The sequence below is a fragment of the Rhamphochromis sp. 'chilingali' genome, assembly GCF_963969265.1.
Source record: "Rhamphochromis sp. 'chilingali' genome assembly, chromosome: 20".
In the NCBI taxonomy this organism is placed as follows: domain Eukaryota; kingdom Metazoa; phylum Chordata; class Actinopteri; order Cichliformes; family Cichlidae; genus Rhamphochromis; species Rhamphochromis sp. 'chilingali'.
In genome coordinates this window covers 2,554,313-2,561,965 of record NC_137947.1, presented here as the reverse complement: position 1 = coordinate 2,561,965, position 7,653 = coordinate 2,554,313, and positions in this window count along the sequence as shown.

Sequence of the window (7,653 nt, the reverse complement as noted above, 5' to 3'; positions counted from 1 at the left end):
AAATAATTAAAAGGTATATTTAAAAGCAGAATACAAAAAGATCCAGCTCAGTATTTATTGGGGCTGCCAATTCTGAACAAATTTCCAGATAAAAACAAATATATACTATTATGTAAATTATTGTTTTTGGCAAGAAAATGTATTCTTAGGGGCGATCGTGGCTCAAAGAGTTGGCAGTTCATCTTGTAACCGGAAGGTTGCCGGTTCGAGCCCCGGCTCGGACAGTCTCGGTCATTGTGTCCGTAGGCAAGACACCTCACCTGCCGCCTACTGGTGATGGCCAGAGGGGCCGATGGCGTGATATGGCAGCCTCGCCTCTGTCAGCCTGCCCTAGGGCAGCTGTGGCTACAACTGTAGCTGCCTCCACCAGTGAATGAATAGTGGAATTGTAAAGTGCTTTGAGGGCCCCGAAAAGTGCTATATAAATACAATCCATTATTATTCTTTTCAATTGGATTAATGAAAAACCACCAACAATAATTCAGTGGTATAAAGAAATCTTTAGAGTTTTACCAATGGAAAGACTGAGTGCAAAATTAAGTGCCAATGAAGATATTTTTTTGGATATATGGCGCCCGCTATTGGATTACTTACCTGATGATCTGAAGAAAACCATAGTGAGAGAGGCAGCCCCACTCCAATGGCAGGTTGAGTTTGTCAGGACAAATGTGTAAATGACTGGTAGACCGAATTATATATACTGTATTAATTTTTCGTTTACATGTCTCAGACTGCTTATTGTGTTTGTTTGTTTGTTTGTTTGTTTGTTTGTTTGTTTGTTTTTGTGTTTTCTCTCTGTTGTTGTTGTGGTAGTTGTTTTTGTCTTCTTTTTTTTTGTATAAAGGAAAAAAGTAAATAAAAATATGATAATTAAAAATAACTGCAAAGTCCTGAAAGCATTTGTTAAATTCCCAGAAACTGTAGCTGGCTGTAGCTCAGGAGGAAGAGTTCTCTACTAATCGGACGACCCACTAATCAGATCGTCCAATTAGTAGATGACCTCATTAGTAGGTCTAATAATCAGAAGGTTGAAATGATAAGATAAGACTTTATTGATCCCATGGTGGGAAAATTTGTGCGTTACCACAGCTCAGGTAAAGATAGCTGAAGAATACAAGAGTATACCAAGAAAATAAAGTCAAGACATACAAAATAAATAAGATTTCGTTTTTTTCTTAGTCAGTTAACACTGACCTAGAAAAAAAGCTTAGTCGCAAAAACACTTCCAGAGGACCAACTCAGTATGTAAACTGAGTGAGTTTATAATTCTTGTGATTTTATACACAGTAGATATTCGCTGTAAATTATACAGGAACATCTACACACTTGCTAAATTGTACAGTACCTTTGACACAATAACAATCATGCTATTCTTATACTCTCCACTAGATGTCAGCAGTGAACCATGGTAAATGATGCTTTGAACAATAACTCTTGCGAATTTTCGGATGAATGCTCTTCTTCACATCCGTGGCACGTATGGGTGCCTCAGGAGCATAGAGAGAAAATGCCTGAAGTGTTTGACCATGAGGATTTAAAGGGGGGGGGGGGGAACAGAACTTCCTCCATCACCTTTACCTATTTGATGCAGTGAGAATGGTAACATTTACATTAGTTAGCATCAGATTAGCTTACAGCTTAGTTAGCATCCAGAGGGATCCAGAGGGATCTGTTTCCCCATCAGCACCTGATACACATGCTTTGTGTGTATCGTGCACACAAGGTTTTGTAAATGAGCCAGAGGGTTGTTGTGTATTTTTAGACATTTGCATACATGTGAAATGGATGCAAATGAATATGTTACAAATGTAATTATGGGCAGAAATCTGTGCCACCAGAAACTGAATTTGAATAAGTTAAATTTGAATTTGAATTGCTCAGACTGAATCTGAATTGTAACTTGAATAAATGCTTTTAAAAACTGAATATGAATTAGCCTAATTTGAAATTCAATTTATTGGTTTGAAAATTATCATCACTAAAATGAAATTGAATTTTATAGTTTGAAAATAAATTCATTTGCTTTGAAACTGCATCTTATCCTTTAAAAATTTAGCTCTCGAATAATTTCAGATTCACTTCTCACCATTCAGTTTCACTTCTACACTTCAATTTCAGTTCCAAAATTCTTTTTTTTTGGGACTTACATCCGGTTCCGGTAATCAACCGCAGATTAAAAGGGAGTTTTTCCTTCCCACTGTCGCCAAAGTGCTTGCTCATAGGGGGTCATATGATTGTTGGGTTTTTCTCTGTATCTATGAAGCGCCTTGAGGCGACTTTTGTTGTGATTTGGCGCTATATAAATAAAATTGAATTGAATTGAATTAATAGAACTACGTTTTACTAGCGGACCGAAAGTGTTACTGACGGGAATCTACAGCATCTTGAGCTAAATTAAGACTTCAAGGTATGTATTTCTATTTCACATCATTTATACCTGTGTTACTGTGTTACAGACACGTTTATATTCAATGACCACTGTCTGAAAGCTTTAGTTAGGTTTAAGTGCAATATCCCATATCCCAAAAATAAAGTAAAAACATTTGATCCTTGTATGTTGCAGATAAAAATGGAAGGCAGTATGAAGCTGTGAATGTTTTTTATTGGATGACATAATTGTGCAATATAACTTACTGAAGATGTTGAAGATATTAGAGCAGTAAACAGATGATGGTTGAGTCTAACAGGAGAGAGACGATACAGAAACAACACATCCTTATAAGAATGTACAACCTTTCACAGCTCTTTGAACTTTTTATTTAAATGAGCTGCATACATTTCCCACTGAAACTAGCACAATTCCACTTTAATGAAAACAATATTTTAACTGAATATATTGTGGATAAATAAAAGCATTATCAAAGTTTGGTTTCCTGAATGCAGCTGGTATAGTTTGAGTTGGAGATACGTCTGCATTTACACAAAACAAATATCTAGAACAGGGGTGCGGACTGCAGACCTCAAGGGCCGGTGTCCTGCAGGTTTTATATGGCAGTGTTCTTCAACCTTTTTTGAGTCGCCGCACATTTTATAGATCACAAATATCCTGTGGCACACCACCAACCAAACGTTTTCCAAAATGACACACTGTAGCCTTGTACAATACATATAATGGAAAGTTGGTCCCTCAGTTTGTTTATACTCACTCAGTGAGAAACCTGGGCCTATCTAGATGAACACAAAGATCATATTCTGGGAGGAATTTAAGAAAGGCATACACAAAGCTCTTCCTCAACAGCTCTTAATCTCGTTCTGTTTTTGGTTTGTATAGCAGCCATGCTTGAAAAGTTTAGCTCACATAAATATGTTGTTGAAAATGGGAGCAATGTCAAAATAGCTCTGTTTGTTAGAATGGGGAACTACATGGCAGCAGTCAACCGTAAACTGTGCAAAGATAGATCAGCAAAACTTAGCTTTAAACCACGGCCTTGTCTCAGTTCAGTTAGTTCCTCCTGCTCCTGCAAAGTCATATCCTTTTCAAAAACTGCTGCTGAGCTATATGGGTCCTTACCCAGTAAAGCCATTCAGTGGATACTGAGGGGAAATAAATGGACAACTTCTCCTCAAGCGTTTTCAAATGTTTACCTATTATTTCACACAGTGTGGCAGTTTTCATATCTCCTTGCCATTTCTGAGTGAGCGGGAAAATGCCAATCTTGGCACTTTCCAGATGTTGTTGCCAGAGGTGCACCTTTGAATGGAATCCATTTATTTTATCTGTGCTTTTGAGCAGGTTTTCATCTCGGCCTTACATTTGTGTGCTTAGTTCATTTAAATGCTGAAATATATCTGCCATGTAAGCCAGCCTTGCACACCACTCCTCACTTGCAAGCAGCTTTGCATCGTTGTACCTCTCATCACTCAAAAACACTTTTAGCTCTTTCCACAGCTCATACGCACGGGCCAGTACTTTTCCAGATCTGCTGGTAAAGTCTCAGTAATGAGTGCCTCGCAGTGCAGAAATTAGTGCATAACAATAACATCTGGGTGTATCGCTTTCACTCTGCTAAACCAACCTTTGATGTGCCCGCCCATGGCTGCTGCTCCATCAAATCAAATCAAATCACTTTTATTGTCACATCACATGTGCAGGCACACTGGCACAGCACATGCGAGTGAAATTCTTGTGTGCGAGCCCCACAAGCAACAGAGATGTGCAAACACAACAACAGTGCAGACACTTGTGGAGTTTTCCCACTTAAGTCCTCCTTGTTCAACATATTTGGATGTAACCCAAAACATTTCCTCTCCTGTTGTTTTTTCTGGCAGTGCCTTGCAAAATAGAACGTTTTCTCTGATGGAGTCCCCATCCACAAAACGCAAATTGGCCAAGAGTTGGGTTTGTCCAATAATGTCTGTAGACTCATCAAGTTGCACTGCAAACTTCCCACTGATGCGTATCTTCTCCAAAACCACACTTTTAGTGTCTGCAGACATGTCATCGATACGTCTGTCAATTGTGTTATCTGAAAGCGGGACACTGGCTATTTCCCGCGTCAGGGCCGAGCAATCTCATTCACAATGACTTTGCAGGCAGGTAGTATTAATGTCTCTGCTACAGTGTGTGGTCTTTGGGATTTGGCTATAAGTTCAGCTACTAAGTAGCTAGCTTTGAGAGCTCTTTCAGACACATTTGCGTTTTTTCTCATTAAAGTTACCTGTTTCTCAGCGTGTTCATACAGGCGAACAAAATAGCCTGTGTTCTTGTTTTGAAGTGAGGGATGTTTTGTGTAGAAATGGTGTTTAAGATAAGATAAGATAACCTTTATTAGTCCCACACGTGGGAAATTTGTTTTGTCACAGCAGGAAGTGGACAGTGCAAAAGTTATGACGCAAAAATTAGAATACAATAAGAATAAATACAGTACACAGCTGTACAGAATAGAATAAAATAATATACTATATACAGTAGAATAAAATAGAATAAAAATATACAATAAGATAAAAATAGAATACGAATGCTATATACAACTGAGTAAAAATACAACGATGCCAGAAAAGATTATTGCACTTAGTGTTATTGCACATGTGTGGATGTGTGTGTTTGTTCAGTTAAAGTCTTTGTTGTGGAGTCTGACAGCAGTGGGGAGGAAAGACCAAGCTTGCTACCTTGGCACTGTTTAAGAGCTTTTCCACACACACCAAAAATAACAAAGTCGTTGCATTCGGATCTCCAGTGAAAGTAATTCCAAATGAAAGATAACTTTCGCTGTACATTGCCTCGAGCTCACCGTTTTTGCTTCTTGATTAGAATGTTGTCCAGGGCCCAGTTCAGAGCCCTTAGTTTTTGATTTCAAATATTTATCCATCTTGGTTGTAAGTCTATTTCCAGTCCATTTTAAATCTTTACTGATTTAAAATGGACTGGTTCAGTGGTTCAGTGTTTGTGCAGATCTACAAATTAGATCTGCACAAACTTAAGTGACAGAGCCTTCTCTGTGCCAGGTACCAGAGTCCGGTACCTGGCACAGAGAAGGCTCTGTTGCCATGAGATTTAGGTTTAGACCATGAAATCGATAACATCCGTTTCAAACAGGACCTCGTGGTTCTTTCTGGAGCATAAATAAATAGATCATAATAATAGCTCAGATAATAATGGTAGTGTAGTAAATTTAACATGACAAATAGTGTCTTTATAATGTTGATTAATAATAATGATTCACTTTTGCAAGGCTTCCACAGTCGATGATCCATGCAGGAACGTATTTCTGTGGAGGTCACGTGTTTCCGGCTACTGTGGAGGTCCCAATATGGCGAAACTCTGGAACAGTCTCCCCCCTTTCATAAAATCCTCTTCATCCTTACAAAACAATGGCAACAGGTCTTACTGAATGATATACACACCACCGCAACCAAGTAGTTCCTGTGGTGGGATGCACTGATTCACAATAAACAGGTTTTGAAGAGGCCTATACAGGTGGATAATAGACAGTTTCTGTAAAAGTCTGTGATGAAGTGTGTTGTGGCCTAGGGGACACAAAAAGGCTAAAGCTACATATACCCAATGAACAGGTAAAAACAAACAAAAAACAAAGACTCAAGAGTTTGCTTTTTTTTTTTTACAACTCTCAACATTTAAGTTGATCAGGTTAGAAACAGAAAACTCAGTCACTTTATTTGCTAGAACAGAAACAGCCAACACTCTCCGACCATAGCAACCCAAGAATCAGTCGGAGTAACGGCTCACTCATGCACAAGAATAGAAGAAATAGTCTTAATGATTGTAGTTGGAACTTCAGGGAGCCCAGTGAAATGAGCTGTGGCTGTGAGAACCCCACTTTCTACTGAAAGAGGGAGCAGCTGGAATGGAGGTTGCGAGCTCCTCATCCTCTGCCCACAACACTGCCAATGAGGAGGCTGGAAATGGCAGCTTTACTTCCAACAGACCAGTCAGGACAACCTCCCATTGAGCTGGGAAATAGCCATTTCCAGACTGAAGACCTAAGTAGCAACTGTGTCGAAGCTGGAAGGCTTGGCAGCAAAGTGTTAGTGAGTACCAAAGGTCTAATAAACCATAGGAGAGCTCCTGATATGTGACTCGAACTAATGATACTGCCTCCACCGTCAGGACCTAGGCTTTCAGGTTGATGCACTGGCCAAGAACAAGTTAATAGTGAGGCTTGGGAGCGGGTAGATGGCACAGCTGGGTTTGAGGATTGTAACAGCGACAAGCCGGCTCATGAGGAGTACTCAGACAGGGTAAAGAGCTAAAAGTGCAGCAGCAGGTTGGAACTGTTTAAAAACTCAAAAACTGTTTTGAAATCACAATGATTTCAAAACGTTTTTTTGTTGCATCTCATAAATGACAAATGGTTCTGTTTTGGCAGTATATTGCGTTTTTTGAGATACTTCGTAAGCAACTTTTGTTAATGTCTGCATTTTAGTGTGTGTGCATGTATGCTAGTTAATTGCCACAGCAAGGAGAGAATGGTGAACACTCTGATTGGCTGTTGGCCCCTGGTGGAATCATGCTCCTCCCATGCAGGTAACGCATGCCCTGGCCGGAGGACTTTTTAACAAATAGATTTCTTCAATTTGGGATGTTTACCATTCCAAATAAATGAAGTGATTAGTGAGTCTAGAGATTTAAAGTTTAGAGTTTGATCGGGAGAGATTATAGCAGGAAGAATTTTTTCCAGCCTGTGCGCCAGTAGCTTAGACAGAATTTTAACATCCGTGTTTAACAGAGATACAGGCCTATAAGAAGCACAGTCCTTGCCCTTCTTAAGTAACACTGTGATACAGGCCTGGTAGCATGAAGGAGGAAGTGCCCCAGAGTCTAGCAATTCTGTAAAAACTTTGCAAAGGAAGGGAGACAAATCATCCAAGAATTTTTTATAAAAGTCTGTAGAAAATCCATCAGGACCTGGAGATTTCCCAGATTGCATAGATGCTATTCCCACCTGAATTTCTGCCTTTGAGACAGGGGCTTCCAGAGTCTGTCTGAGCCCTGATATGATATGCCCTCGCTCCCCCCAGAGCGAGGGCATATCAATGGAGTCAAAGAAACCATGCAAATCTTTTACATTAACAGTAGATTCAAATGTGCAGCATTCGATACTGTCGACCATAATATCCTATTAGAGCGATTAGAACATGCTGTAGGTATTACAGGTACTGCACTGCAGTGGTTTGTATCATATCTATCTAATA